Source organism: Leptidea sinapis, chromosome 28 (genome assembly GCF_905404315.1).
Source record: "Leptidea sinapis chromosome 28, ilLepSina1.1, whole genome shotgun sequence".
NCBI lineage: Eukaryota > Metazoa > Arthropoda > Insecta > Lepidoptera > Pieridae > Leptidea > Leptidea sinapis.
Window position 1 is genome coordinate 9,765,117 of NC_066292.1, and position 21,601 is coordinate 9,786,717.

The window sequence follows — 21,601 nt, forward strand, 5'->3', positions numbered from 1 at the left end:
TTTTAAGTCTAATTTAGCTTACCGATTGTCAGTAAAAGAATAAAACTTATGTAATGCATGTCTGTGCAACTATTGTAGTCCTTGTGTTATACGATGCAAACTGAATATCATGACGGCTCTGGTGATATCAACGTACGTTTAAGACTAACTCAATTATATCATTTTACATTGTAATTAAAAGACATTTGTTGGACAAATTTATATGTAAATGTGCCCTCAATAGTAATTGCCGTCTAAACATATTAATACTGTTGAAGCGCCCGTTTCTAATTTTACAAAATAGCTTTTACCCGATATTCACTCAGTAAAACAATTTAATAATTCTGTTTGTTTTGAATTATCTCCGAATCGACCAATTTTCATATCATTAGGAGTAACTAAGGCATTAATTTTGAATATAGAATCACAAGGCCTACCGTGCCAAAACTGAATAAAATATAATTACTTTGAAATTTTAAATTTTGAAGAAAGAAAAATTTTGGTTTGCATACATAGTTACCTACTAAATAAGATCTTCATTCACAATTATAGCACTCTCGTACTCTCACTTCTGCATAATCACAACCGGTTGTACCAAAAACTCTTAGTTGTTTCTTTTCCTTACACCCTTCCCATATTCAGTACATTGCTCGTTACTCAGGCCATAATGATTTGCTTGAGAATGAATGGAGAGATGTATTTCTTGCTGTGAGAGGAATATAGTATAGGTATAAGCTAATTTGAATATATACAGTACGTCTGTTTTGCGTGAAACCACCCAAGGGAAAACCAAAGGTAACCATGGTTAAAAAATTTCAAACACCTGTAAGCCTAGAATGTTACTCTTTACCGTAAGAGTTTCGAAAATGCATATATTTAATATAAGAACTCGAATAATTGAAAATTGACAGGTGGGGTTCGAACCGGAGTAAATGGTAACGAGACTAGCTTAAATTAATTCATCGAAAACCGTTCTTTTTAAAGAAACAAGTAATGATAATATTATAAAAATAAATATATACATTTAAAGTTCTACGTTAAAAAATATTAAAATAATACTAAACTACTATTAATTTTTAAACCTTAAAAAAATACCAGATTGTAAACACATTGTTTTATATGGTCTATGCCTGGAAACTGCTCCGAAAGGAACGGTAAGTAAAATTTATAAAATATGTTTCGTCATAAAATTTCGACAGTAAGTTTTCGACAAAAAATGTACAATGGGATTAAATAAATAAGTACACTACATTTGTTGCAAACAAACATTACAAACAGACTCTAACACGCACGTAGTTTGAGCTATTAGGATTACGGTTAGAGGTTATACGTTTCTCGTGATTATTTTTGACCTCTACTTTAAGTCAAGACTTCATTTTTATCATAATCCTGCTATTAAACATATTATTTACGTGGCGTATTTTTTACGTGGATCGTGGCCACATACCGGACCAAATATCGGGATTAATCAAGGACTCTCCCTGAAGTCACTTTGAGGAATTGTTATTTGAAGATCAGTCCCCAATCCCAACACTATAATATGGCTGTGGTCCTTGAGATAATAACCGTTTCCACTCGGGCTACTCGTTGTATTCTGCAGAGCACGCAGTCCCACTTGCAACTATTTTATTGGACTCTGCCAGCTACCAGATCGGGAGGCAATAACCTGTTACACGCAGGAAAAAGCGGATGGGCGTTGAGGCAGCTGTGTTGGGTTTTTGAATGGCATTGTTGTGGTGTAGTAGTTACACCGTGGCATTTGCATGGTCTCTACGTTAAAAAAGCTTTTTATAATTCTTCGGACGTAATTGGCATATAATCGTGCCAAGAATTCTGCACGCACGATTATTCACTTACATTGGTGGTGATGATCTTAACTAACTTATTCCGGAAGAATAAATGTCACATTATTAACAAATAATTATAAATTTGACCTTTATTAAAGTAAAATAAAACAGAACATATAAATATTAATGTTTTTTAAGCTCTCTGGTTTTAGCATCATCTTCAATCATCTAAACTATGGCTTAGTTTTGAAACAGGGACATCTCAGGGTATGAAATTGCATTGAAAATTAGATAATTTTTATTAAACTGTAAACTTGTTCTGTATAAACTGTAAAGTTGTTGCTGTAGGCTTCAAACAAAAGTATCAAGACTTATGACAATGTAAATATCGGACTTTTGGCTAAGCGGATATTCCGTTGGGTTCACTGCGTTGGAGCCCTAAACTAGAGGACGCGGTTTGGAAAATTTTGATATAATAAACATGTGTATGTCCATATGTACCTGCTAAAGAAATAAAAATCAAACGCTCGTCCGTCTATTTCTTTTTTTTTTTTTTTTATGGAATAGGAGGACAAACGAGCGTACGGGTCACCTGGTGTTAAGTGATCACCGCCGCCCACACTCTCCTGCAACACCAGAGGAATCACAAGAGCGTTGCCGGCCTTTAAGGAAGGTGTACGCGCTTTTCTTGAAGGTACCCATGTCGTATCGTCCTGGAAACACCGCACAAGGAAGTTCATTCCACAGCTTTGTAGTAGGTGGAAGAAAGCTCCTTGTAAACCGCACTGTGGAGGACCGCCACACATCCAGATGGTGAGGATGATATCCTAACTTGAGGCGTGTCGTGCGAAGGTGGAATTCGGCGGCAGGAATTAGGTAAAACAGCTCTTCGGAACACTCCCCGTGATAAATGCGGTAGAAGACACACAATGAAGCGACGTCTCTACGCAACGCCAAGTGATCCAGCCGTTCACAGAGTACTGGGTCCCCGACAATTCGAGCTGCTCTGCGTTGCACGCGGTTAAATGGATCGAGCTGATACTGGGGTGCGCCAGACCAGAGATGACAGCAATACTCCATGTGAGGCCGGACCTGAGCTTTGTAGAGCGCTAGAATGTGGGCCGGCTTGAATTATTGCCGTGCTCTATTTATGACGCCCAGTTTCTTTGAAGCCAGTTTGGCTTTGCCCTCCAGATGGCCACGGAATTGGCAATTGCTCGAGATTTCGAGACCCAGTATTCCGATACTAGGCGAGGCTTTAAGGGAAGTGTTCTCGAAGAGCGGTGATACGGCAAATGGGGTTTTTTTAGTGGTAAACGCGCAAACTTGAGTCTTCTGGGGGTTAAATTGGACAAGGTTCAACTTACCCCATTCCGCGACCTTCTCGAGAGAGGACTCGATAGAAGACACAAGTTTCACCCGGCACTGGTCGACGTTTTCCCGAAAGAGACCTGCATGGCCCGTGTATACGGCATCACCAGTGCTGTCGTCTGCATAGCAATGCATGTTGGCGGTGTCCAACATATCATTGATATGCAGAAGAAACAGCGTGGGAGATAGCACACAGCCTTGGGGCACTCCAGCGTTCACGGGCTTGGGATTCGAGCAATAACCGTCGATAACGACCTGTATGCTGCGCCCAGTGAGGAAGCTGGAGGTCCACTTGCATAAGCTCTTGGGAAGCCCAAATGATGGAAGTTTTGCGAGGAGCGCCTTGTGCCATACACGATCAAAGGCCTTCGCTATATCCAGACCAACTGCCAGGCCTTCCCCCTTGCTTTCAATAGCCGCCGCCCATCTGTGTGTTAGGTATACCAGAAGATCGCCAGTCGACCGACCATGGCGAAAGCCGTACTGCCGGTCGTTGATCAACTGGTGACCCTCAAGGTATACCAAGAGCTGGCGGTTAATTATGCTCTCCATAATTTTGGAGAGTAGGGAGGTAATAGCAATAGGCCTGTAGTTTGCCGGATCCGAACTGTCTCCTTTTTTTGGGATCGGATGGACAAGGGCTGACTTCCATGAATCAGGGACTACGCCTTTTGAATAAGAGTACCGGAATAAACGCGTTAGCACCGGCGTCAACTCAGGGGCACACGTTCTAAGCACGATTGGAGAAATGCCATCCGGCCCGCTTGACTTCCTGACGTCCAACGAAAACAGACCTCGCCTAACAGTTTTCTGTCGGAACTATCATTTCCATCCTGCGGTGTCAGGCATGGAGCTCTGACACCGCAGGATGGTCGGCGGTGTATTTCCGTTGTCGTCAAGAGTCGAGTTGGAGGAAAAAAGAGTGCACAGGAGATCGGCTTTCTCTTTTGCCGTATGGGCCAGGGTGTCATTCCTCATGTGCAACGGCGGCATGGACCGCTGGTTGAAGTTACCAAGAGCAGCTTTCGACAACGACCAGAACTTGCGTGTTCCGGTCGGGTAACTGGAAAGCTGCTCGCCAATTTTGACGACGTGCTTCGATTTCGCACGGGCGATTTGCCGCTTAAAAAATCTGGAGGCACGGTTATATTTCCTCTTCAGAACTTTGCAGTTCGGATCCTTTGAGCCCAGCGCCGCAACCCAAGTTCGATACGCCTGTTTTTTGCAGTCAGATGCTGCTTTAACTGACGCATCGAACCAGGGCTGTGATCTGCCACCGATCGGTACTACAGAGCTTGGTATAAAAATATCCATGCCCTGCAGTATCACATCGGCTACTGCAACGGCGCAGGCACTAGGATCATCTGAAAGGAAACAAACCCTGCCCCAAGGGTAGGATGCAAAAAAGGAACGCATCCTATCCCAATCTGCTGACTTGTAGTGCCAAACGCGGCGGGTCGCTGGTGGTCTGCGACGTTGGCGTCGGATAGGCACTACACTCCTGACCAGGCAATGGTCGGACGTTCTGAGAGGGGCGTCGACAGAGACCTGGTAACCATCGGGATGTGTAGTCAGCAGAAGATCTAATAAGGACGGCATGTGGCTATCCACATCCGGGAGCCGCGTCGGCGACTCAACCAATTGGGATAGACCATACGCCAATGCAAAATTATGCACAGATCGCCCTGCGTAGTCTGTGGTACGTGATCCAAGCCATTCGGCATTGTGCCCGTTGAAATCACCCAAGACTACGATTTCAGCGGAGGGGATCTGAGCAAGCACGTCATCAAATGCCGCTTGAACGCAGCCCATGAGGTGATCCGTTTCTGCGTTACCACTATGGGACCTGTAGACACACGCATAGATGCGGACGCGGTCCTCTAAATCTACGCGGAGCCAGAGAGTAGACAGGCCCCTACCCTCAAAATTGCCGAGACGGCGACAGCAGATATCCTCCCTAACGTACACACATACCCCGGCATGAGGCATGAAATTATGCTCAATTTTGTACCCGGGGTACGTTAAATATGACGTATCGCTAGGTCGAGATATCTGCGTCTCCGTAAGGAAACACAAGGCCGGCTGCGCCGTCTCAAGGTGGTGGTGGACGGCGTTTAAGTTGGAGTGAATTCCCCGGATGTTACAAAAGTCCACATTAAGCGTGGAGCGGGGTGCCGTGGTGTTGCTGCCCTGTTTGTCCTGTGACATACGCGGTACTGTGCCCTCCCCAGAATACGAGGGGCAGCCCGAGCGCGAATGCTCGGGGAGGGATTCTCCGGCTCTACAAGAGCCGGTACCCTCCTGGGGTAATTTATTTTTTAGGACCGCTCTCATATTTTGTTGGGGGGGGGGGAAAGGACGGGGGGGAATGGCCTCCGGTCCTCGACACTAACCTATGCGAAACATAGCGGCACTAGGCCGCTACTTCACGCCGGTATTCTGTGCGAGTGTGGTAAGTAACCCGGACGAGTCTGGCCCGATTGTGCTGACGTCATAAGGCAGCAGCGTGACTCTCCCACTTTCAAAAAGCCCGTAGTCGCCTCTTACGACACCCTTGGACCTGGGACTACCCTATTCTTTTTACGCCCCAAGGCAGCACAGGGCAAAATGTAATTTCTAACGTAATGATAATATTTCCATATTCCAGACAAATACTATCACTATATAGTAAAACTATTTTATTAAAATTGCAGCAATCTTAAGCCGGATGACAAAATCGCGGATAGCAAAGGAAACTTCAGTTGACATAAATTAAGAAAGACTGATGTGCAAGCTGTAAGCAGAGAGCGATTTTATTTATTTCACTATTTCAATTACATCATATATTCGACGACCTAATAGCTTATTGGTTAGTATACTGGCCTCTAAGCTTAGAGTCTCGGGTCAAATCCAGGTAGTTGCAAAAATTTTGTATAAGTCAAGTGATACATTTTTATTTTATTTAACCAATATTTTTATGTAAGTATAAGTTATTTTGTCATTGTCACTTATTAGTTTTCAGTACATGATATGCCTAGTTTATTTTTTTTTTAAGAAGACGACAAACGATCGTAAGGGTGGTTAGTAATTACCGCCTGCCACCTCTTATACTATCTTGCAATACCAAATGATAAACTACTAGATAATCAGTGCATATTTTAAGTTAAGTCATTTTTATTTATTAAAACAAAACAAATCTTATTACTACATTTACAATACTATGACTACATAAAATTAAAACTATCATTACGTGGAAGCGTACCTAAAATACTGGCAGCATTTCCGCGTTGGATAGCTAGGCTGATCCGTTGTCCGAGAAAGCTGCCAGCACTTGGGTTTCCAGTAGCCTTATTAAGGCGCAATAGATAGTATTTTTAACATTCTCGGCGCCTTTAGGCCCCACGGACCAAGTGTCTCGACACCAAAGGGCACAAAGTTATTTTGTTGGGATTAATAATAAAACTTTTAATCTTTCACGTTTATCAAAATTTATGAGCACCAGTCTGTTTGTCTGTTGAGAACCAGCCTGTGTGTTTAGCCTCGCTTGGATATTTTTTTTACTTCCAAATGAATGTTTGTTAAGTTAGGTAATTCATACTTTGTACATTAAATTTTACAAAACGTACATTTAAAATTTTAGGCGCTGTCGGTTTTAGGTGATAAATTTATGCAATAAATTAATCTTTTATGTAGTATTTTACATATATCATTACTGTTCAATATGAAAATTACTCAATTAACTCTACTAATTCCAAAAATTAATCTAATAATATTTTAAAATATAATGTAATAAGATCATCTTGTCACTTGCACCATACTACAATATTTTCTTCTCAGTTTAAAGGAAATTGGGTTAGCGTCGTTAATCAGACGCCGTAAGTCGCATCCGCTAGAGGCTTTGCAACGACCTACATATTTACACGATTTATTTGTATAACCACTCTAAATGTTACAAAAATAATGCATTGGGACTCGGGCTCTTTATTTCTATTTTACTAACCGTAGTATTTAGTATATACATACATTTTTGTGTTGTACTTTAGAAGGCAAGAAACAAATTCAGTCATGCGTTTCTAGAAATCTGCCTATCAAGATTTTTTAAAGAACGCGATGTAGTCAAATCATTTATTACTTAATTTAATTAAATTTCTCCTAAAGAAAGTAATAATACAAAAACTCGTTATTATTTGTATGAATGAGGAGTACAACGAGTTTCTGAAAGCATAAGATCCCTGGGTTCGAATCCCGGTAGGTGTAAACATTTATATGTGGATATTTGTTTCCGAGTCATGGATGATTTTTTAGATTTATATATGTAGTAGTGAGTACAACATTATATCAAATATATCGTTGTCTTGCAATGCCTAGATTGGGGCATAATAATGTGTGTCTATATTTAAATTAAATAAATAAATAAAAAGAACTTATGTTCATTGATCACCGCCGCCCACATTCTTCTGCAACACAAGAGGAATCACATGAGCGTTCTGTTCACGCCAATATCTATCTATCCTTGTTCTCCTATCATACTCTCTCCTCTTCCCCACTTCGCTGCAACGCACCATGCAGATTGATCAGGTCAGGTTAGGTTTCTCAGTCCTACAGCTATTTTTTCTTAAAAGTAACTACTTAACTTTTAAGTATCAGTAATAATGAGTAGAATTATGAAGGACGGAATGGATAGTAAATCCAAACATGTATGCCTATAATATATCTAATGATGGAAAACAGTATAGTCTTTCAATGCGGTTCACAAAACAAAAAGTTCTTAGATAAAAATATCACACCGCCGCTCCAGGTCGGAGTTGGCCTGTTCCATCAACTATTTGCCAAAACTAAACTTAAGCAATCTTCTCATATACCACGTCAATCAAGACTTTATAACTCCATCTGTGGTGAGGTAGATATTTAAGATTCGTTACCTGTGTTATAGAAAAGTTATTTTATGTGTTATTATTTTGTTTTATTTTTAATTATTGTGTTCTTGGTGTCACAAAAGTAAAGACTTAACTAAAGACGAAACAAACATAAACTCGCAATTCCATCTACTAGGCTCTGTAAAATTGCTAAATATTTTAAAGTGGATTGTGTTATATTTTATAATAAACTCCAAAATGATATTAAAATATTACCTATTAAAAAATTTAAATGTATCGTAAAAACAAATTAACATCTGAGGCCTATTTATAAAGTGAACGATTATTTGAATGATAAAGATAGTTGGAATTGATGTTCTAAATTTTGTTAATGAATATTGTTATACTCATTTGAATGCTATTGTAACTTTTGTACTTCATACTGACTTGCACTTATAAAGTTTTAGTGAATAAAGATTTTTTTTTACTTTGACTTTTGACTGTGCATGTTGTCACACCTTCATTTGTTGTACATTCAACTCGTATTTTGTCACTATCTATATATATAAAAATGAATTGCTGTTCGTTAGTCTCACTAAAACTCGAGAACGGCAGGACTGATTTGGTTAATTTTGGTCTTGAATTATTTGTGGAAGTCCAGGGAAGGTTGAAAAGGTTTGAATAAACATGAAAATCCTCGGATTTAAACAAAAACAACAATTTTGATTTTCCTTTGACGTGTCCCCCGTCGTTCAGAAATCAAATAAAAATAATAGCTTAAAATTAATAACTAATTAGAATTTTTACATTTTTCTAACTTTCTAAGGAGGTAAAAAATAAACTTCATTAAAACACGGGTAACACTTAAAAAAAGGATTCCTTTTGTTTGTTTTTAGTTTATTTTATACAAAAGCTTAGCTCTTTTATTTATCGATTGCGGTAGTATGAAGTCTGCCGGGTCAACTAGTTAAATATATTTTAGCGGATAAGAATATAACAACCACTCGTTCTCCTTTAAATAAATAAATGTTAGATATAGAAGTAATATGTATTTATCTTCCCTAGAAAAACTTATAAATTATAAGTCTTGTGAGCGCGTTGAAAGTTAAATACAAGTTGAAGTAACGGTAACTTAGCCGATACCGATGTACAAAACTATTGAATGGAAACAACCCTTGAGAGAGTTTGTTGTTGGCTCGTTAGCTTCAAATTGAGTGTTCTTCATTCTGTATTTGTAACAACAAATTGGATCAACATCAATGGACTTTTAACAATAGTATTAGCATAGAGTTAAAAGGCATAAAAGGCGTTTTTTTCCCAAAATTGATTCCCTATGAATTCTTTTCGATGTAATTTCTAGGCATAAAAAGTCATAAAAGGCATTTATTTTCTCAAAATAGGTTCCTTTAGAATTCTTTTTGATGGAATTTCTAATACTACTACCGCTTCGGAAATGGTGCTCTGACTGAGAGAAGAAGCGGTGCGAGAAACTCTGCGCTTTATACAGCGCTAGAATGTGGGCCGGCTTGAAGTATTGCCGTGCTCTATTTATGACGCCCAGTTACTTCTAAGCCAATTTAACTTTGCTCTCCAGATGGCCGCGGAATTGGCAATAGTTGGATATTTCGGGACCCAATATGCCTATACTAGGCGAGGCTGTAAGGGAAGTGTTGTCGAAAGCGGTGATACGACACGATAAGTCTACGGCAATCCTAAATGGACGATTCGACCTTTAATCCAATTCCTGATTTTGATATTTTATTTATTCATTAAAGCCTATTACAATATAAAACAACTACTAATTAATTTACAGTATTTTATATGTCATTCCATTGCTGGGCAAAGAAATAACCCTTCTTCTTCCATTCGTTCTTATTGTTTGCTGTTTGGGACCATAGCATTTTCACATTTTGACATAAGAGCATACGTATACGGATAACCCGGTACTCTCTTTTAACAACAGATACATTACAAATCTTCTTAAGCAATTAACGTACATATGAATTTGAAATCCGAAAACAAAATGGTTTGTGGCGGTCGGCGGACCCTGGAGGTCTACTCGCAAAATCGACAACGATACATACAGAACGATACGTTAATACTCCGAATATATCGCACCTCCTCTGACAAATGTTCGAATTAATATTTTAATTTATTTACCATGCTAGAGTGAATGAATTATGTGAAAACATTGAAAAACTAAATATTATCCGTGTTACTACAAAAAAGTAAAACATATTGTGTTGAAAACTTCTTTTAAGAAAGTTCTATTACAAATGTGTGTATTTCTCTGTTGTTTAGTTCAACAATCTTTATATATTGCTTATACATGACTCGTACCTTCTCTAAGATGTGTCAGGAAGATTTAAATTATATGATGACAGATATATGACAGCTGTCAAAAATTGCGTTCCGTTCCTATATTATTGTTCCTGTACTCTTCAGTTTGTGTTTTTTTTAACGACGATATAGGGTATGTTCCGATATGCACTGCGAGCACTGCACAGTGCTATCACTGTAGAAAAATTAGTTCTGTTATGGACTGCCAGTATACTACCGCAGTACTCTAGGGAAATACATGACGTCATAAATCGCCGCCATATTCTACTGTGGCGTTTTCGAGGTAAGGCACTCCCAGTACTTTGATCACGTGGTCAGTCAAAACCACTTGAGTGCCTAATGTTTTATAAACAATACAGTTTAATCCCAAATATTTTTCAATTTGACAGCACTCCAACAACAGATTTTTTTAATGAACTAGAAAACTTTAATACACTTATTTGAATGCTACGTCAAAAAATGCGGCTGACAGTATACGGGATTGCGTTCCGTTTTAAATAGTAACCAATATAACTATAAAGGAACGGCTTCACAGTATACTAAATTGACGTCACACTGTACTGTGGTCGTAGTGCATATCGGAACAAACCCTTAGTTAAATACAAGCTAAACACTGTTTTCTAATGGAAAAAGATAAACTCCATTTTAGACGTCGTTATTGTTGGGTCACTGACGTTGTTATAGTTAGTTCACTGTTTAACAAAACACGTGTCTAAGCCATGTCTAAATATTTTCTTTGTAATAACACCGTTAATGTTTTAGATTTATTTGACAATTATTAACTACACTGGGTTTTACCAACATCTAAAAATCTTCCCAATAACCATAACTGTATTATAAGAATTAAAAACTTAATTCTGTTACATCTGTGTTTGTACGTAAATCCTTGTTTACACAGTTCTACAACTTTTGTAAACAATTTTACCAGCAAAATGCGCAAACTAAAACGGACTTTCTGAATGGAGTTTATTATCAATTATTTGCGTAACTCGAGTTAACCAGAGTTAAATAAATCGCGAAGGGTGCTTCCGGAACATGATTTTGGTTGAAACATGGATATAAAATGAAGCTCTAGAATGTCTGGGAATAATATTTTAAGTGTTTTATACTTATATTTATATTTTACTCAGTTTATATAAAGTTATATATTACTTAGTTTTAATTTATCCTATTCCTATATTTTACTAAGTTTTAATCTATCCTATTCCTATATTTTTCTTAGTTTTAATCTATCCTAATACTATATTATACTCAGTTTTCATGTATCCTTATCGTTTATTTTACTTAGTTAAATCTATCCTATTCCTGTCTTTTCTTAGTTTTAATTTATCCTAATTCTACATTTTACTTAATTTTCATCTATTTCGGTCGATTTTATATATTCGATCTATATATCTATTCGATCGGTATTTTTTTTTTATGTATGTACACCGATTACTCAGAGATTTATGATCCGATTAATGTTATTTTTCTTTACTTCGTGCATAATAATAAATGCATAATATATATGGTCCCGTATAAATTTTACATACTTTGGCCCAGTAATTTTCATTTTATGAACATTTTTTATATTCATTTAATATATTCTCAACCTGATCGTGGAATGTACGGCTAGATTGAAATTCTCGATTACTTGCATCCGCATTTTTCTTATATAATAGTTTCTGTCACTACATCTTCTTTGAGACAGTGTCCATCTCTTATGCCTCTGTTTCCTAAAATGTTAAAAATACTGAGTATTTTGTAACAACAAAGATAATTAATTCATAGATATTGAAACAGTCGTATAGTTCGAATAGATCTAAGTTTATAAATAACTAAAAAGTCAATAAAATTTAACTTCCTTTTTAAGAAAGTTATATCTTATAATTAAACAAAAACATAAACCAAACATTCACCTTAATATTATTTCACTGACACATTTTACTAAAAAACCACAGAATATGATTAAATTCAATTTAATTGATGAAGCGCATCTAGTAGAGTAATTCCGAAGAAACCACATCCTACGTGAAGACGAAATTATAGTTCGCTTGTTAAGCAGTCCATGCATTCACATTCAAATTAACGCGTCTGTTTGACTTGGGATTTCACCGGTAAAATTGAAAAGTTCTCGATGGAAATTTCATTTGCAAATCTAGGTATGTATTTGCATATAATATACTAGCTAGTGCCGGGGACTGCGCGGAATTCCGCTTTGTATCCAAAGTTTTCGCATAACATTTTTATTAAATAAAATAATCGTTATATACGTTACATTATTTAAACGCATGTCTAAGAGTCAGTAAATTAGAAAATTATCACGACGATATATGTATATTATATTATATCTCATTTTAGTGAAACGAAAACAATATTCTACTCCCAGTTATACTTTGTCAACCTTAGAAACTCGAAAATCCGTTCAGCGAAACTGCTGTATTGCTGACAAGTTCGCTAAGAAACTAACAGAAAAACAGACAGGTAGAAAAGAATACTAAAACTGCTTCTCACATATTTCGTATGTCACCGCTTTTAGTTTTCAATATTACTTAGAATGTTAGGTAGTTTGGGTTTAGTTAATTCTTTTTAGAACAGACAGGAAGACCAAATGATGTCAAAAGCATCTGCATATGCATTAAGATAGAAATGCTCAGAAAAGTGGTGGTTTGTCTTTCTATTCATGCGAAGGGAGGAAATGGAGCGGAGTGAGAAAGTACTATGTTTATAAGCAATTTGTTATTTTTTAAAGTAATCCCTAACTTCTGGGATTAATTACACAAATTAAATTTGACAGTCGTTATCGGTGCGCCGCTAGGTTTGCACGTGCGCGTATTAAATCGTTTACGTGTTTATTAAGTATCTTTTCGAGTGAACTGCGCCCGCGCCCGCGCGCGTCGTTTCTGACTACAGGGACGATGGAATCTCAACCTAGTTACTCGTCTGTTACCCAAACTGTCGCGTTCCCCAGCAAAGAACAAGCCGTTATCATAGATACAGTTGACGACTCCCCTATTAAAGAATACGCGTATGCGTTTGCAAAAATAATCGATTCCACCCAAATAAGATTCCTAAGTCGAATGTCGAATAATAGAATCTGCGTTTATGTATCTTCTAAAGATATCGCTGATGAGCTAGTAGATAAACACCAGTGCATTTTAATAAATAACAAAAAATTACCTATTCGACCCCTAATTACCCAAAATAAACGTATAATATTCTCCAACGTTTGTCCAATTATTCCACACGCCATACTGGAGAACAAATTGACAGAATTCGATATAAAATTAGTATCTCCAGTGACATTTATTAAGGCTGGCTTGAATGATCCTGGTTTTAGCCACATTTTAAGTTTTCGGCGTCAAACATACATTTCTCCAGAGGACCTACCAAAAATGCCTGACCGTATTCAAATAGACTTCGATGGCAGCACATACTGGATCTACACCTCTTCTGACTCCATGACATGCTTCATTTGTAAAAAAGTGGGACATGTCGCCAGCAAATGTCCTGAAAATGTAAACACGGCAAATAAAATTATACCTACTGAAATAAAGGATACAACAAGTATCGTTACTTCAGATTTTCTACCATTAGACTCGTTCAAAAGACCACACCCACCCACAACTGAGTCGTCCCACACTATTGATAGTCCGCAACCCCAATTTACTGAAACTTTAAATTCGGAACAAATTTCAATGAGCGATACAGATTCAGAGAATATGTCTGAGGACACAACTTACTTAAGTGACACACTGTCATCAAAAGATTTGGCCAAGAATTCACGCAAAAAGAAGAGAACCTCCTCATCAACTAGTGACTTGGTGGTAGCTGATTGGGAGAAGATAAGTACAATCATCACTTCGTCGCCTCAAAACTACCCGATGGATCAACTACAGTTTAAGAATTTTCTAGAAAACACTCATGGAGTTCAAGATATAAGTATTATTTGTGATCAGTATTCTAAGGACCCTTCCACTATATTAAGAATGTTAACGGACCTATATCCTCATTTTAATAATAGAAGTATTAAAAGTCGCATAACTCGCTTACAACGAAAACTTAAATTATTATATAAAAACAAAAATGTCTAGGTTAGATATACTTCAATGGAATGTCAACGGCTTTTATCGGCGTAAACAAAGACTAAAAATTTTATTACATGAATGGAACCCTAGTTGTATTTGTCTACAAGAATCTAACTTTAAAAATAATTATTGTCATCAAATCTCAGGATATAATGCTATATTTAAAAATAGAAATAATATTTCCCATGCAAGTGGGGGAGTAGTGTCTTATATTAGGTCCAATATTTTTATATCAGAAGTCAATCTTAATACGAATTTAGAAGCCGTTGCATGTATTATAAATTTCCTACCAAAATGACTGTATGTAATATTTATTTACCAAATAGTGTTGCTTTAATCGAGCAAGATTTGATAGATTTAATCAATCAACTACCGAAGCCATTTCTTTTAATCGGTGATTTTAATAGCCATAGTTTATCATGGGGGAGTTATAAAACGGACTCTCGTGGTAAAATTATCCTTAATATTCTAGATTCATACAATGACATAACTGTATTAAATGAAAATCGTCCCACTCATTTAAATGTCGCCAATGCTACAACTAGCGCGATTGATTTAGCGTTATCATCGTGCGCTATTGCTCCATTGTTTCAGTGGAATGTGTTAGATAACCCCCATGATAGTGACCACTATCCTATTATATTAAGTCATTCATCTTCTTCGGAAGAAAATAGTTCTCACGTTCCTAAATGGATTTTTCTAAAAGCAAATTGGGATATATATAAATCGCTTATAGATAAAGGGATTGGAGAATTATGTGACATTCATTTAGTTAATGAAACTACGATTGATTTATGTTTATCTAAATTTAATAATTTAATAATTGATTCCGCAAACCAAGCCATTCCAAAGTCGCGTGGTAATAAAAATAATCGAAAAAAATTGCCTTGGATTACAAATGATTGTATTACTGCTATAAAAGATTACAAAAGGGCACATAGAAAATATCTAAAATTTAAATCAATCGAATATTTGATTAATTATATCGAATATTTGATTAATTATAAAAAAACAAGATCTTTTGCTAGAACACTCTTGAAAGAAACTGAGCTTAAATCCTGGCATGATTACACTTCTTCAATAACTCCTCAAACTCCGTCTTCAGAAATCTGGAATAAAATAAACAGGTTAAGAAATCGTAATATAAATACACTTTCCCCTTTCTTACTTGATGATGATTCAAATAAAATTACAAACAATATTGATAAATGTAATGCTTTAGCAAAAAACTTTGCAAAAAATTCGTCAAATTCTAATTATAGTAATGAATTTATCTCATATACCTCAAATATCCACGTTGATTTAGCTAGCAATATAGATAATAGCACTATTTTAGAAGAGGAAAACACAATAAACAGCTTACTTACCATTGAGGAGCTTCATTTTGTTTTAAGGAACTGTAAAAATTCTTCTCCTGGCCCTGATGGTATTCCTAATTGCTTAATTAAGAATCTGCCCAAAACTGGTATATCATATCTCTTAAAGTTATACAATAATATTTGACAAAATAATTTATTTCCTGAGATATGGCGTACATCGATCATTATCCCTATTCCAAAACCAGGCAAGGATCATACCCGTCCTCAAAACTACAGGCCCATTGCTTTGACTTGTAATCTTTGCAAAATATTGGAAAAAGTTATTGCAAATCGCATTCGTTGGAAATTAGAACACGAAAAACTTATATCACCATTTCAAAGTGGCTTTCGTAAATTTCGTTCGACTAATGACCATTTAGTGTTACTAGATTCAGCTATTTGTGACGCTTTAGCTATAAAGGGTCACCTATTAGCAGTATCAATGGACATTGAGAAGGCTTACGAAATGGTTTCAAAAAAGGTAGTACTTCGTACCTTAAGACGTCTTAAATTTACAAGAAATGTAACAATGTTTATAAATAATTTTCTATCCAATAGAAAAATTAAAGTTAAAATTAACAACAAATATTCTGATCCTGTTGAAATCGATAATGGACTTCCTCAAGGTTCTGTAGTCAGTGTAATTATATTTATTTTAACTATTAATGATGTCCTTACTGTCATAAAGTCTCCAGTCAAAGGTTTGCTTTTCGCTGATGATTTAACTTTGTATTGCATTGGTAAAAATATTTATACATCTATACAGATGGTTCAAAATGCTCTCAGTTCAATACAGAAATGGTCTCACGAAAATGGCTTCAAGTTTTCTAAATCTAAGACAGAGTTCATAATATTTTCTAGACAAAATAATCCCTTCGATAATGTAACACTACATCTTGATGGCCATCCGCTTACTAGAACTTACTGTATTAAGATACTCGGTATGCTATTTGATAGTAAACATACGTGGAAAGCCCACATTAAAAAGTTAAAAGCCGACTGTTTAAAACATTTAAATATTATTAAAGTTTTGTCGTCTATCACGTGGGGTTCTAATAAAAATTGTTTGATAAATGTTTATCGTGCTGTAATAAGATCTAAGCTTTATTATAGATCAATAATTTATGATTCATCCAATAAAAATTCACTAAATAGTTTAAATTCAATTCAAAATACGGCCTTAAGGTTATGTTTAGGGGCATTCAGAACTAGTCCCTCTCACAGCCTAATTGTAGAATCAGGTGAACTTCCTCTGTGGCTTAGGAGAATCAAGCTTTGTCTTTCTTATGCGTATAATGTTACTTCAACTCCGTTAAATCCTGTTAACCATATTATTTCGGTCGAACATCTACGTAACTTACTGCAGACAGAAGTAAGACTGCCAGTTCCACTAAGATTACGCTTAAAAAAATACTTGGATACTTTAAATATTTCCCTACCTAAATTATTTGCTCGACTTATTCATCCCATGGACAAAAAACAATGTTAGAGTGGATTTATCCCTCAGCAATTTTAGTAAAGAATCCACTGATGCTTTAGTTTATCGTAAAAAATATTTTGATCTACTTGAAAATTACCGTGACTATAAATTAATATACACAGACGGATCTGTAACTGATAACGGAACCGGCTGCTCCATTATTATCGAATCAGATTCCACCGCAATTAGTTTACCTAAACAATTTTCTATATTTCTCTGTGAAGCCTATGCAATTTACTGTGCCATCAATATGATTTTAACAAATCCCGTAAGCCCAAAATATGCGATTTTCACTGACTCGAGGTCGTCCCTTTTAGCTATTCAAAACTGCTTTTCTGAAAACCCTCTAATACAATTGATACACTCTGTCGTTTTTCAGTTGAAAGAACTATCAGTTGATGTAATAATGATATGGGTACCCTCTCACCAGGGAATAGACGGTAATGAAAAAGCCGATAAAGTGGTCAGGGAAGCTAGTTTGATGCCCTACAATAGTAATGAAATACCTATCATACTTCTTGACGCCAAACGCGAATTATACAATATAATAAATCTTACGTGGCACCAAAATTGGAATACTGAAACTTCTAAATTGCACTATTTCAGGCGAGATGTTTTTGAAGGTGAAACCAAATATATTTTAAAACTTAATAGAAAAGAACAATGTATATTAACACGTCTGAGAATAGGCCATACCAATGCATCTCATGTACATTATATCACGAAAAGCACTCCTAAGTCTTGCCTTAGATGTAGCTCACCATTTACAGTCAAACATGTTTTGTTCGAATGTGCTAGTTATATTTCTGAAAGACAAATGTTTAACCTAAGTAGTGATAGATACCTAATATTAAGTGATCCTGATATGTATTGTAATGTTCTACGATTCCTCAAATTTTGTAATCTTTTTAGTTTGATATAATTATTGTATTTGTGTTCGTGGTCGCTGATAACCTTGTTGTTCTAAGCGACCTTAAATAAAGGAGGAAAAAAAAAATTAAATTTGAAACCAAAACTTATGAACGATGCGGGGATCGAACCCGCGACCTCTCGCTTTCCGTGCTAGCACTCTTCCACTGAGCCGACGAGTTCCAGTGACGTATCGTGGATAAATCTTGTATATCTTGTTCAACTCTCAGGTTGTGGCTTAACGGGTTGGAGTCCCGCATTGTTCTTAAATTTTGTTTTTCAAATTTAATTTGTGTAATATGTATATCCAAAATAAAACAATTGCTTAAAATATGTTTGATTGCTTAAAAAATCTGTACCGTTTAAGTGGACAGAGATTTGTGAACTCTTTTAAAGATCACATACATTTTAAATGCGAAGTATGAAAGTAGAGCGGAAAATCGGATTACGGAAATAGAGCAGGAAAGCAGACCGGGTGAGCGGAAAATGACTCATTGCGTCAACTCAGCCCAGCAAATCCGCATCTCTGCTCTCTGTTCCAGTGGACAAGCAACTTAACAGTTACAATAAACACCTCATAAAACAGGTTTTTTTATGACAGTAAGGGACGAGACGATCAGGACGTTCAGCAGCAAGTACGGCGGACTGGGTCCTTCGTAGACAACTCATGTGCATTAGTCACGTATGGATGTGTCGATACTTAAAGTGTCGATATATCGATAATATATTAATGTATATTTTTATGATAATGAGGGACGAGACGAGCAGGACGTTCAGCTGGTGGTAATTGATACGCCCTGCAAATAACAATGCAATGCCGCTCAGGATTCTTGTAAAACCCAAAAATTTCTGAGCGGCACTATAATTGCGCTCGTCACCTTGAGACATAAGATGTTTAGTCTCATTTGCCCAGTAATTTCACTAGCTACGGCGCCCTTCAGACCGAAACACAGTAATGCTTATATACATTAGTGCTTCACGGCAGAAATAGACGCCTTTGTGGTTCCCTTATGGGAATCCGAACCCGGAACCTGGCATCCTGTGCAAAGGAGCCTCCCACTGCTTGAGATGAGTCATAACACAGGTGTGGTCCCAGTGTACGAAGAACACCAAAACGTAGTAAAACAATTTATCACTCACAATATAATATACCATAAAGTATCAGTTTGAGTCATGCGGTAAGACACCCTTAACGCAAGGGTGCGAAATTTAAAATTAATTCGTTGTACTTATTTATCAAATAATCGCGAGGTGCACACTAAGCTTAATTGCCTCTCGCACGTTTTGTGGGGAATGTATATAACTCAAAGCTAAAACGGTGTTTAAGCTTCACTTTGACCTCAGTTACACCGAAACCCAATTTATTAACAAAGAAATAACTGTTATCTGTTTATGTCACTCATAAACTAAATATTAGGTTAAATTTAAAGTATGTTAACGCTGATTGAAGTTGTCCCAAAGATCTGGTATAACTTTCTGTGTAAGCTGTAAAGTTGCAATAAAACCAAATTAATCTGATACCAGGATTTTATTTACAAGCGAACCAAAAAAAAACTACTCCGCCTCCAACACCTTGATTTAGGGCTATTATTACAAAAATAATGAAAATGTAATATTTCCTATGTAATCATATTTTTGTAACATTTTCTTAATTTATTTGTTACGCTTTCACAATTCAATTACTCAACCGTTCAACACGAAATTATGCATTATCCTCGACAGTCTAAACCATTTAAAAATATATTGAAGTAGGTGTTACTTTGCGGAAATCGAGTATTATCCAAATATTTTGAGTTTTCTTTAGTGTTAATTCCGCCAATATATTTTGTCTTTAAACATATCAACACGTGTTTCGCCTCTACACGAGGCATCCTCAGGAGATGTTGACTCGCCAAACTCTGGCACGAGACTCGAGACTGGAATATATTGGCGGAATGAACACTAAAGAAAACATTTGGATAAACCTTTTCAATCTATTTTAAATGTATAACCCTTATGACTAGTAAGTGAATCTATATTATAAACAAAATAATAGTAAAAAGCCATGGTGTGATAGTCACTCGTCTAATCTAAATCTCGTACGCTAATCCCCCGGAATATTACGTTCACATATTTTAAAACAAGCCAACATTTTTGGCTTATTCTATTATCTAAATCACTATAACACGGTGATTTTTTAAGTTTTAAATTCCATCCTAAGATAGTAATAAGGGTTATAGTGTGAGAATAGTTATTTTTTTATTGCAGAGATTTTGAAAATTTAGTATAAAGTCTTGTATCGTAAATTTACATAACAGAAATGAAATTTCATATTTGTATATTTCGCAGGTATATTGTCAAAGCCGTGATATTATAATTTCATTAGTGATTTTACACTAACCCGTTAGATTGTCAATCGACTTCATTTCTTACAGTTTAACGGCCTGGTTTTAGTGAGATTGTAATGTCACGGGTACACTATAGTGATATTGTAAGGCACTGGTCTGGCTCTAAGACGGTCTCTTTCTTGTCTCATTGTATAGTCATTATTTTCTAGTTATACATTACTGTAATCAACTAATACCTATCTAAGCGATTTATTGTAATATCTATTTTATTTTATTTTGGCAGCAAACAGTCGTGTACAAAACTAAATTCTTATTCTAATTCTTAATAGATAATGACGGACCTTGAGTGCCCACAAATTATAATGAAGTTAATAATAATTAATGTATTCGACTGCCGAAGACAGCAAGCGTCGCAAATATGTTGGTCTCAGTGAGTCATACATCTTTGTGCCGTTTGGTGTCGAGACACTTGGCCCGTGGGGCCCAGAGGCGCGGACAATGTTCAAAATACTATCTTCGCGCCTCAATAAGGCTACTGGAAACCCAAGCGCTGGCAGCTATTTCGGTCAACGGATCTGCCAGTATTCTTGTTACGCTTCCACGTAATGATAGTTTTAATTTTATGTAGTCGTAGTATTGTAAATATAGTTATAAGATTTGTTTTGTTTGAATAATAAATTATATATTAATGTAAATATTCAGGTAGTATAAGGAAATTAACAATAACATAACGCAAATACAAAAAGATATCACTAGTGAAATTATAATATCAGGACTTTGACAATATACATGCGACATATACATTATCCAAGTCTTTTTTTTTTATGGAATAGGAGGACAAACGAGCGTTACGGGTCACCGGGTCACCTGTGGTTAAGTGATCACCGCCGCCCACAATCTCTTGCAACACCAGAGGAATCACAGGAGCGTTGCCGGCCTTTGTTTCCGCCCAAAGTTTCTCTGTTATCGCTGTTATATTCCTCAATCAGTATAAGCAGTATTGTTAATTTAAAAATATGTTTTTTAATACTTTGTCCTTTCTGCGTTCAATTAGCAGTATAATCTATCATTCAGTTAGTCTCTGTAATGGCATGTTTAACGGATTATTGAAAGTGTTTAATTAAATCCTGTAGTGTACTGATATCTAG